Raw genomic sequence first — 10,428 nt, forward strand, 5'->3', positions numbered from 1 at the left:
TGCCTTAGAATGCACAAACTGGAGAAGAAGCATTCACGAAGGTGCCAATTACCTCAAGCGTTTAAAGTTTATTTATTAGTGTCACAAGTAGGCTTACATTAACACTGCAATGATGTTACTGTGAAAATCCCCTAGTCACCACACTCCGGCACCTGTTCGGGTACACTGAGGGAGAATGGCCAATGACCATAAGGCCATAAGTTATAGGAGCAAAATTAGGCCATTCAACCCATCGAGTCTGCTCTGCCATTCAATCATGGTTGATATGATTATCATCCCCAGTCTCCTGCCTTCTCCCCATAACCCTTGATCCCTTCATTGATCAATGCACCTAATCAGCACGCCTTTTAGACTGTAGGAGGAAACCAGAGCACCTGGAAGAAAGCCACGCAGCAGTTGGCGGCTGGAGTACACAGAGGCCAAGTGCAAAGAGTGGAAAGAGAGCGAAGAATCCAGAGCGTCCCACCCACCCACCTCATCAAACACCACCTGCCAAACCTGTGGCAGAGTCTGCAGCTCCAGGATTGGACTATTCAGACACTGCAGAACGCATCCCCAGAATGGAAACCAGTGATCCTCGACCCTGACGGACTGCCAAAGAAGGCTGTCGGCTTCCATCCCTTCCATCACACGCAAATGGTGGCCTGGGAGTAGAATCTAAGGCCACAGGCTATTTCTTTCTCATCTGCTTCTGGGGTCTGCCAAACAGAAAGTAATGAATAGTCCAAGAGGACTAATCTCCAAATCAGACATAATTCTTACTGCTGAAGTACCTTTGAGGCATCTCTGCCATGTCAAAGTCTTTAGCCACCCCTTCTATAGACGTAGCCCCATTTCTTCTGTAATACCACCACAGTATTGCACTCCCACATTGCTAAGCTCCATCAGTGTGACAGGAAGCTCAATGTGAATTTCCATGCTTACAGAATAGGTTCTGACCTTAGAAAATAAGTAGGAATGGATTACCAGAGGTTGGTGGAAATCCTGCTCCACTAAAATCCCACCCATTTAAGAGAATTTCCGAACTGACCTTTTTTCCTGGTGATGTCTTGGTGAGAATGCAAATATAGATTAGGGCACTGAGGACTGAAGCAAACTTAATGTGATAGTTTGGGATAACATAGAGAATATAAATTAGGAGCAGGAGGAGGCCATTTGGCCCTTCCAGCCTACTCCCCCATTCATTATGATTATGGCTGATCATCCAACTCAGTAAACTATTCTAGCTTCCCCCATCCATCCTTTGATCCTTTTAGCCCCAATTCCTTCCAACTCTTTCTTGAGGACATACAAGGGAAAATTTCACTGTCCCACCTGCTATGGGATTCGAAGTGAGTGAGGGGTGGACCATGGAAAGGTTCACCTCTCGCTCAGGTCTCACTTGCCCCGAAACCGGAAAATCCCGCCCACAAAGTTTTGGGCTCAACTGCTTTCTGTGGTAGAGAATTGCACAGACTGACTACTCTCTGGGTGAAGGCATTACTCCTCATCTCAGTCCTAAATGGTTTATCCCAAATCCTCTGACTGTGACCCCTGGTTCTGGATTCCCCTCCCATCAGGAACATCCTTCCTGCATTGACCAGGTCTAGTCCAGTTAGAATTTTATAGGTTTTTTTTAAAAAAACAGGACAATGATCAGTAAAGTTCTGTAAACTGAGCAGTTGTAGGCATCCCACTGTCGAAAGAAAGGAGAACAATGTATAATCACCAGGATAATATCTGGGATTAGACGGAAGATAGTGGATTTTTTAATTCAATCATGGGATGGGTATTTATTGCCCATTCCTAATTTCCCTTGAGAAGTTGCTGCTGAGTAACCTTCCTGAAGAGCTGCAGTCCATGTGCTGTAGGTACACGCATAGAAATTCACAGAAACCCTACAGTGCAGAAGGAGGCCATTCAGCCCATCGAGTCTGCACCGACAACAATCCCACCCAGCCTCTATCCCCATAACCCCACATATTTATCCTGCTAATCCCTCTAACCTATGCATCCCAGACACTAAGGGGCAATTTAGCATGGCCAATGCACCTAACCCGCCTATCTTTGGAGTGTGGGAGGAAACATGCGCAGACACGGGGAGAACATGCAAACTTCACACAGACAGTGACCCAAGCCAGGAATTGAACCCAGGTCCCTGGAGTTGCGAAGCAGCAGTGCTAACCACCGTGCCACTGTGCTGCCCCGCATGATGTTTTTAGTGAGGAACTTCCAGGATTGTGGCCCAGTCAATAAGCTGGGGTTATTAGGACTAAGGGCTGGAAGTCAATTTGTTTCTGTTCCCCAATGCAGCTCTTCAGGAAGGTTACTCAGCAGCAACTTCTCAAGGGAAATTAGGAATGGGCAATAAATACCCATCCCATGATTGAATTAAAAAATCCACTATCTTCCGTCTAATCCCAGATATTATCCTGGTGATTATACATTGTTCTCCTTTCTTTCTACACTGGGATGCCTACAACTGCTCAGTTTACAGTACTTTACTGATCTTTGTCCTTTTTGTTTGAAAAATCTATAAAATTCTAACTGGACTAGACCTGGTCAATGCAGGAAGGATGTTCCTGATGGTAGGGGAATCCAGAACCAGGGGTCACCTCACAACACCAGGTTAAATTCCAACAAGTTTATTTGGTAGCACAAGCTTTCGGAGTATCACTCCGAAGTGACTCACCTGAAGGAGGAGTGACACTCAGAAGTGTCTCACCTGAAGAAGAAGCGACACTCCGAAAGCTTGCGCTACCAAATAAACCTGTTGGACTTTAACCTGGTGTTGTGAGACTTCTTACTGTGCCCAACCCAATCCAACGCTGGCATAGAGAACAAAGAACAAAGAACAAAGAACAATACAGCACAGGAACAGGCCCTTCGGCCCTCCAAACCCGTGCCGCTCCCTGGTCCAAACTAGACCATTCTTTTGTATCCCTCCATTCCCACTCCGTTCATGTGGCTATCTAGATAAGTCTTAAACGTTCCCAGTGTGTCCGCCTCCACCACCCTGCCTGGCAGCGCATTCCAGGCCCCCACCACCCTCTGTGTAAAATATGTCCTTCTGATATCTGTGTTAAACCTCCCCCCCTTCACCTTGAACCTATGACCCCTCGTGAACGTCACCACTGACCTGGGGAAAAGCTTCCCACCGTTCACCCTATCTATGCCTTTCATAATTTTATACACCACTATTAAGTCTCCCCTCATCCTCCGTCTTTCCAGGGAGAACAACCCCAGTTTACCCAATCTCTCCTCATAACTAAGCCCTTCCATACCAGGCAACATCCTGGTAAACCTCCTCTGTACTCTCTCCAAAGCCTCCACATCTTTCTGGTAGTGTGGCGACCAGAACTGGACGCAGTATTCCAAATGCGGCCGAACCAACGTTCTATACATCTGCAACATCAGACCCCAACTTTTATACTCTATGCCCCGTCCTATAAAGGCAAGCATGCCATATGCCTTCTTCACCACCTTCTCCACCTGTGACGTCACCTTCAAGGATCTGTGGACTTGCACACCCAGGTCCCTCTGCGTATCTACACCCTTTATGGTTCTGCCATTTATTGTGTAGCTCCTCCCTACATTATTTCTACCAAAATGCATCACTTCGCATTTATCAGGATTGAACTCCATCTGCCATTTCTTTGCCCAAATTTCCAGCCTATCTATATCCTTCTGTAGCCTCTGACAATGTTCCTCACTATCTGCAAGTCCTGCCAATTTTGTGTCATCCGCAAACTTACTGATCACCCCAGTTACACCTTCTTCCAGATCGTTTATACAAATCACAAACAGCAGAGGTCCCAATACAGAGCCCTGCGGAACACCACTAGTCACAGGCTTCCAGCCGGTCAAAGACCCTTCCACTACCACCCTCTGTCTTCTGTGACCAAGCCAGTTCTCCCCCACCCATCCTGCCACCTCCCCCTTTATCCCATGAGATCCAACCTTTTTCACCAGCCTACCATGAGGGATCTCCACATCTCCACATAGAACATAGAACATAGAACATAGAACAGTACAGCACAGAACAGGCCCTTCGGCCCACGATGTTGTGCCGACCTTCATCTGAAACCAAGATCAAGCTATCCCACTCCCTACCATCCTGGTGTGCTCCATGTGCCTATCCAATAACCGCTTAAATGTTCCTAAAGTGTCTGACTCCACATTAAGGCCAAAAGTCCAGGACTAGGACTATCAAGACTATTTCCATGCAAGCAGGGAAGGCTGCTGATATTTAGCAGCAGATTGTTAAAAAGAGACGAGTGTTGTTGGTGAAGGTTAGTGAGAAAAGGCCATTAATTTAAATTTATGAAGATGGTGAAGATAAATGTCTTTACGTAGAGAATGGTTATAAAATGGAATGTTTTGTCACAGAAAGTATGAGAGAAAGACAGAAGGATGTTTCAATGATAGAGTAGATAAACATTTGAAAGCAAGAAAGTTGGAAGTTCACACAGAACTTCACACAGAAAGAGTTAAATCATTTCATCTGGACTGAGTATTACAATTGGCCTGGGACGAAAAACAGCAGTGACAATTATTGTTCTTGATCACTACCCAATGGAACCTAATATTCTCCGAAGAACATTTATATAAATAACAGTAGAGAATGAAAGAGTTCAATGGTGGTGGTTAAACATCATAGAATCCATAGAACCCTTATAGTGCAGAAGGAGGCCATTCTGCCCATCGATTCTGCATCATCTGTCCAGAAGAGCATCTTACCCAGGCCTGTCCACCGCACCCAACCCCCCCCCACCCCCCCGAACCACGCTGCTCTAACCCCATAACCCCACACATTTACCATGGCCAATCCATCTAACTGACATATCTATGACATATGATTCTATGAACTTTGGACACTAAGGGACAATTTAGAATCATAGAATCCCTACATTGCAGAAGGAGGCGATTCGGCCCATCAAGTCTGCACCGACCACAAACCCACCCAGGCCCTATTCCCTCAACCCCACATATTTACCCTGCTAATCCCCGACATTAGGGTCAATTTATCATGGCCAATCAACCTAAATCACATACCTTTGGACTGTGGAAGGAAACCGGAGTATCCGGAGGAAACCCATGCAGACATGGGGAGAACATGCAAACTCCACACAGTCACCCTGGCACTGTGAGGCAGCATTGCTAACCAGTGTGCCGACACCTGACTGGCATTACCAAAATTCTAAGATTAAACCTTATTATTTCCTCTTCTCTATTCTTTACAACATCAGTGGTCTTTCAGTGCTCTAGCATTGGTATTTGACCTTGATTACCCAATAGGGTAGCAGCACAACTTGCCATATCGCGGTAAAATCTCCCTCTGTAGCTCTCCACTGGGGGAATGTTGACAGGAGGTGCGCAATGTGTGCAGTCAGTGGTCACATTAATTAATAACTTTCAACAGATTTTCCTGAAATGAATCCTTAGGGGGCACGGAGATTGTGCCAATCTTTAATTGTTCTTGGGACATAGGTGTTTGCAAAGCAAATTGAAGTGCATACTGTTGGAGCTGTTGGTTATGAATTCTTCAAGCTTTAGCCACTTTTGGGCTTGGTGTTGCTCTGAACTATTGAATTGTGCAGTCAAAACCTTGCAGAGGTAGGTCAACCTGCGAGCCTTTCTTCCATTCTACAGACTGTGCCAGCCCAGCAATGTGACCAATTGGCAGACACTGGTGTCAGGAATAGAAAGAAAGAGAAGATGTAACATACACAGATAAGAAATTCTTTGGGCCGCAGTAAAAATAAACCTTTCGTTTGCCTTGGCTCAGTGGTAGCACACATCTCTGAGTCAGAAGGTGGTGGCTTTGAGTCTCACTCCAGAACATTGAGCAGATAATCTATACTCTCTTTAAGGGGAGATAGTGGAGTAGTGGTAATATCAGTAGTGTGCAGACCCAGGTTAGTGTTGTAGAAACATGGGTTCAAATCCCTCCATGACAACTGGCAGAATTTAAATTCAATTAATTTGGGGCGGCACGGTGGCACAGTGGTCAGCACTGCTGCCTCACAGTGCCTGGGGCCCGGATTCGATTCCAGCCTCGGGTGACGGTCCGTGTGGAGTTTGCACGTCCCCCCCATGTCTGCGTGGGTTTCCACCGCGTGCTCTGGTTTCCTCCCACACTCCAAAGATGAGCAGGTTAGGTTGATTGGCCATGCTAAACTGCCCCTTAGTATCCAAAAGATGTGTAGGTTAGCGGGATTCGCAGGGTAAATGTGTGGGGCTACGGGTCTGGGTGAGGTGCTCTGTCGGAGTGTCATTGCAGACTCGATGGGCTGAACGGCCTCCTACTACACTGTAAGGGTTCTATGATTCTATGAATAATCCAGCCCAGTGCTGAAGCCATGATGCACTGTCAAAGGCAGCATCTTCCAGGAAAACATTTAACCGAAGCCTTGTCTGCCCTCTCGGATGATTCCATGGTGCAATTTAACGAAAAGCAGGGTCGTTCTCTCCTGATGCCCTGCTCAATATTTAGCCAATACCTTGTCTCAGTGCTGTTTGTGAGAGCTTGCTGTGCACAAATTGGTGGAGGAGCATTGCAATAGTGGCTACACTTCAAAAAAGTACTATAATTAGCTGCAAAGAACTTTGAGAAGCGATGGAGCTGTGAAAGACAGGTTATAAATGCAAGTCTCTCTTTCAAAGGGAATACAGTATCATGTACTCATGAAAAATAAATGAAAAGCTTACAAATTGTAGACAGAGAAACAGTGCAGTGGTCACTCGGGGTAGGGAGGGGAGGGGAAAATTAGGCCGATCGATCAAGACTTTGCCACATGGGCTGAAAGTCAAATAGATAATTCAGTGTGTTGAAGTAATTTCTAACACAATCAGGAGCTCAAAGCCAGTGAATCTGAGACGATTGCAATGAGGAATCGAGCATGATCCTGGAGGAGAGGATAGGAGAAGTGGTGGTAATCAATAGGCACGTGCTTGTCAACTTCCCCCGAGTTTTCAACAGACTCTGCTGTCGTAGCTAAAGGCAGCAAAACTCCTTTTGTTTCCTTGTAAAATTGGACTTACATCAATGAGTTTCCAATTTGCCGCACTGTAATAATGTAGATCTTTTCAATTCCGTCAGTTTATAATCTGCCTCACTGTTATAAACACAGCCCTATTAACTTCAATAGGATTGTGACTATGAGGGAGAATTTACAGCCTCTGTCGAATGTGTTTGAGATGGGGAGGGGCACATAGAATAAGCTAGCCCACCGCCCATTCCCGCACTGTCCCACATAATACAATCGGCAGGTAAGGCATCAGACAGCCTGCCCAACCTTAGACCTAAGGAGGTCATTAACTGGTCCATTTAGGGCCGAATTTCACCTCTGCTGCTGTAATATGGAGGGCAGTGGAAGGTGGAGGAAAGAGACCAACCCGCTTTTTCACCAACTCTGGCAAAAAGATGGGTAGAAAGGGGAGGGGGGAGGTGGTTCACCTCCTATGGGGGTCCTCCATGCACATCTGGAGCACCCCCTTCCAACTTTGCGTCTCCACCCCAGGCCTCCAAAGTCAAATCTCACCTCTGCTTCCCCTCCCTTCCTGCACCACTACACCCCACCCCGCTCCCCTCCGCCCACAGTCCCAGATTCCTCCCTACCCAAGAAACCTGACTTATCTTAGTCTGGTGTTCGTCTTTTATAGTCAGAGCAGCAGCCACTTGGTGCTTCTGGCACAGTTGGGGCTACTCACCTACGGGCCAATCATATTGGCAGACAGCTCTCGAGGGCGTGACTTATTTTCCCTGAAGGGCGGAGGTCCCACACTCACCTCGTCCAGGCTGCCCCCATTGTATTATCGCTGTCAGGCAACCATTTTCTAAAGTTATTTTGTTCACAACCGACTTTTCTGGTGGGATGAGGAGGGTGAGAAATACACCCCCTTGCAAAATCTAGCCCATGTATGTTCAGAAGCATAACTACATTTAAATAATTTGGATGTATTTTGATGTAACAAATCCAATTCTTTATTATATCAGTAGCTGCACTTTTTATCAAACATATTTTATTGGCTGTAAAGTGCTTTCGGGTGTACTAAAGCCATAAAAGGTGTCATATAAATCTAAAGTAATTCTTTTTATTTGTAATGATCAGTTTGTTATCTGTTTTAGTAGTTGCCATAAATGCATTTTAAATTGCCTTTCGGCAGCAATAATGTATGTCTATTGTCAAAGGTTATCCTTCCTTTTCACTGTTGCCAGTTGTTGAATGAGAGCAGCTTTAACCCAGCATGTCTACGCTGTGGTCTCATCAACTGCCCCCTTTTCAGAGACGTAAATACCATCCAAGAGCTTCTGGATATCCTTGTTTCTGACTGTTGGTGCCTGTTGGATCAGGGCAGCAGAGTTTGACACCAATTCAATGTTGTTTCCATCAAGTAGTCTCACAACGCCAGGTTAAAGTCCAACAGGTTTATTTTGTAGCACGAGCTTTCGGAGCGCTGCTCCTTCATCAGGTGAGTGCCTGAAGGAGCGGCGCTCCGAAAGTTCGTGACACAAAATAAACCCATTGGATTTTAACCTGGTGTTGTGAGACTACTTAATGTGCCTACCCCAGTCCAACGCTGGCAACTCCACATCATGGTTTCCATCAAGTACAATCTCATTTATTTGGGCCTGGGGAACTGCACATGAAACACCTCTACGAACTCTACGAACATACTTTTCTCCCAGGAAGTCATGGATTTCTACCTGAGACCCTGTTTCCTGAACAACCACATTAATGGGGAAATGAGCATTTACTGGTCTCACCTTATAACGGAAACCTATTGTGAAGCCCTTGGTCAAGTTCTGTATGTGATAGCGGATTGTCCGCACCATGGCCAACTCGTTTCTCTTATCCCACCATTTGTCAACTCAAAGCCTCTTTTTCTTGGTGCCAAGACAGAGTTCCAGGTTGATGTGGCTAACTTCCCTGTGTAATGTTCCTCAAGCTCCTTTTACAGTGAAAGTGCGGCCTTTCAAATTCACGTCAACACTGTCAGGAATGTCAACAATCTGCTTGCTGAGAATGGTCTTCATTCTCACTCAAGATGGAAGCATTGCTCCTCACAATTAAGTGTGTCTTCATTACTGTCAGCTGCAGGCTATTGGATGGAGGGGAAATCTATTCCAAAATCCAACCTAAAGTTGGGTGCGATCACGGGGCAGAATTCCCAAAGGTTTAGGCAGGAGGGCCTACCCCGACCTCACTGCTGCAAACAAGATTTTGCTCCACTGGCTGATGGGGACTGACATTGGCCGTTCCTTTCTCTACCCTTATGTGCTAATAAAGACATGACACAGGTCCGGGTCCCTGGAACATTTCCCATATTTGTGCTCCATTTTACTAACACTTTTTGGGGCTGCCGCGTGAAGCTGGTTCATGGGAACTGGCATTAAAAACAATAAACCTGTTGGACTTTAACCTGGTGTTGTTAAACTTCTTACTATTAAAAACAAAACCCAGAGTTTGGATGGAGAGAGTCTTTTTGATCTGCAACCTAGCCCAAACACTGACCTACTGAAGGCCTCGACCTCAGCTGAAGCCATCACTGAGAGCGTTGCTTCTGATACTCCGAGCACTATTGCCCCCTTCAGGTCTGTCGCAGCATTTTCTCATATTTCAGCAGCACCTGAGTTTCCTTACTCACACTGGTGGGCTTTATCTCAATGACAGAAATCCCACTGGAAACTCACTGTTCATAACAAAGCAAAATTGGTCACATTCTGGCCAGACAACAAGGGCTTTGGAAATCCTTCTCTGTCAGACTGCATCCCAAAGAAGTGCATTACTCCCACCCAACCACATAATAGTGTAAATTATGCAAATATGGAGCACTAATGTGGAGAAAAGAGTCACTTGACCCATGTAAATGAGAGCCAATTATAGTAATTATGGTAAAGAGCCGTGAATGACAGTAAACGCAAGCTCATTTTAATTACAGAGTTCAGTACGGATGTGAGAAGCATCTAACTCATCCCCCTGCAGATCGCGACAGCTCTAATTGCATTGTTTGCCTCATGATTGATCTCAGAGTGTTTACCTCCACTTCTCTACCTAAAAAACCTCCTGCTCTCTCCTTTCCTGCCTCCATATCCATTTCCTTATTTATTTCTACTTTATGAAGTCCCTTCAGAGATTTTTATGTTAATGGTCCTTTTCAAATGTATGGTATTGCTGTAACAAGTATTAATCACCCCTACTGTGAAATATATTTTGTGTCAGGTTTATCAGCTTCGACCTATGTCCCTGTGTCCTGTAGTTGTGCATTAACTTTAGCACATAATTTGAGTCAACCATTCCTATTCGACTTATTACATTACATTCCACTAGAAAATCTTCTTGCATGCCTCTTTCCATTTAGACCAAGAGTCTAGGTTTTTCCAAACCTTCCACCATTGACACTTAATATTTTTCTCTTGGCTTTTCCCTGTCCTTAGCAATCATT

At 45.5% G+C, this 10,428-nt stretch overlaps 1 pseudogene; it reads right to left on the reverse strand.

Moving 5' to 3' along the window:
• Window positions 1-8,233: 8,233 nt before the first annotated feature.
• LOC144496068 (large ribosomal subunit protein uL6-like) lies at window positions 8,234-9,019 on the reverse strand (annotated as a pseudogene).
• Window positions 9,020-10,428: the final 1,409 nt, after the last annotated feature.

Source organism: Mustelus asterias, chromosome 7 (genome assembly GCF_964213995.1).
Source record: "Mustelus asterias chromosome 7, sMusAst1.hap1.1, whole genome shotgun sequence".
NCBI lineage: Eukaryota > Metazoa > Chordata > Chondrichthyes > Carcharhiniformes > Triakidae > Mustelus > Mustelus asterias.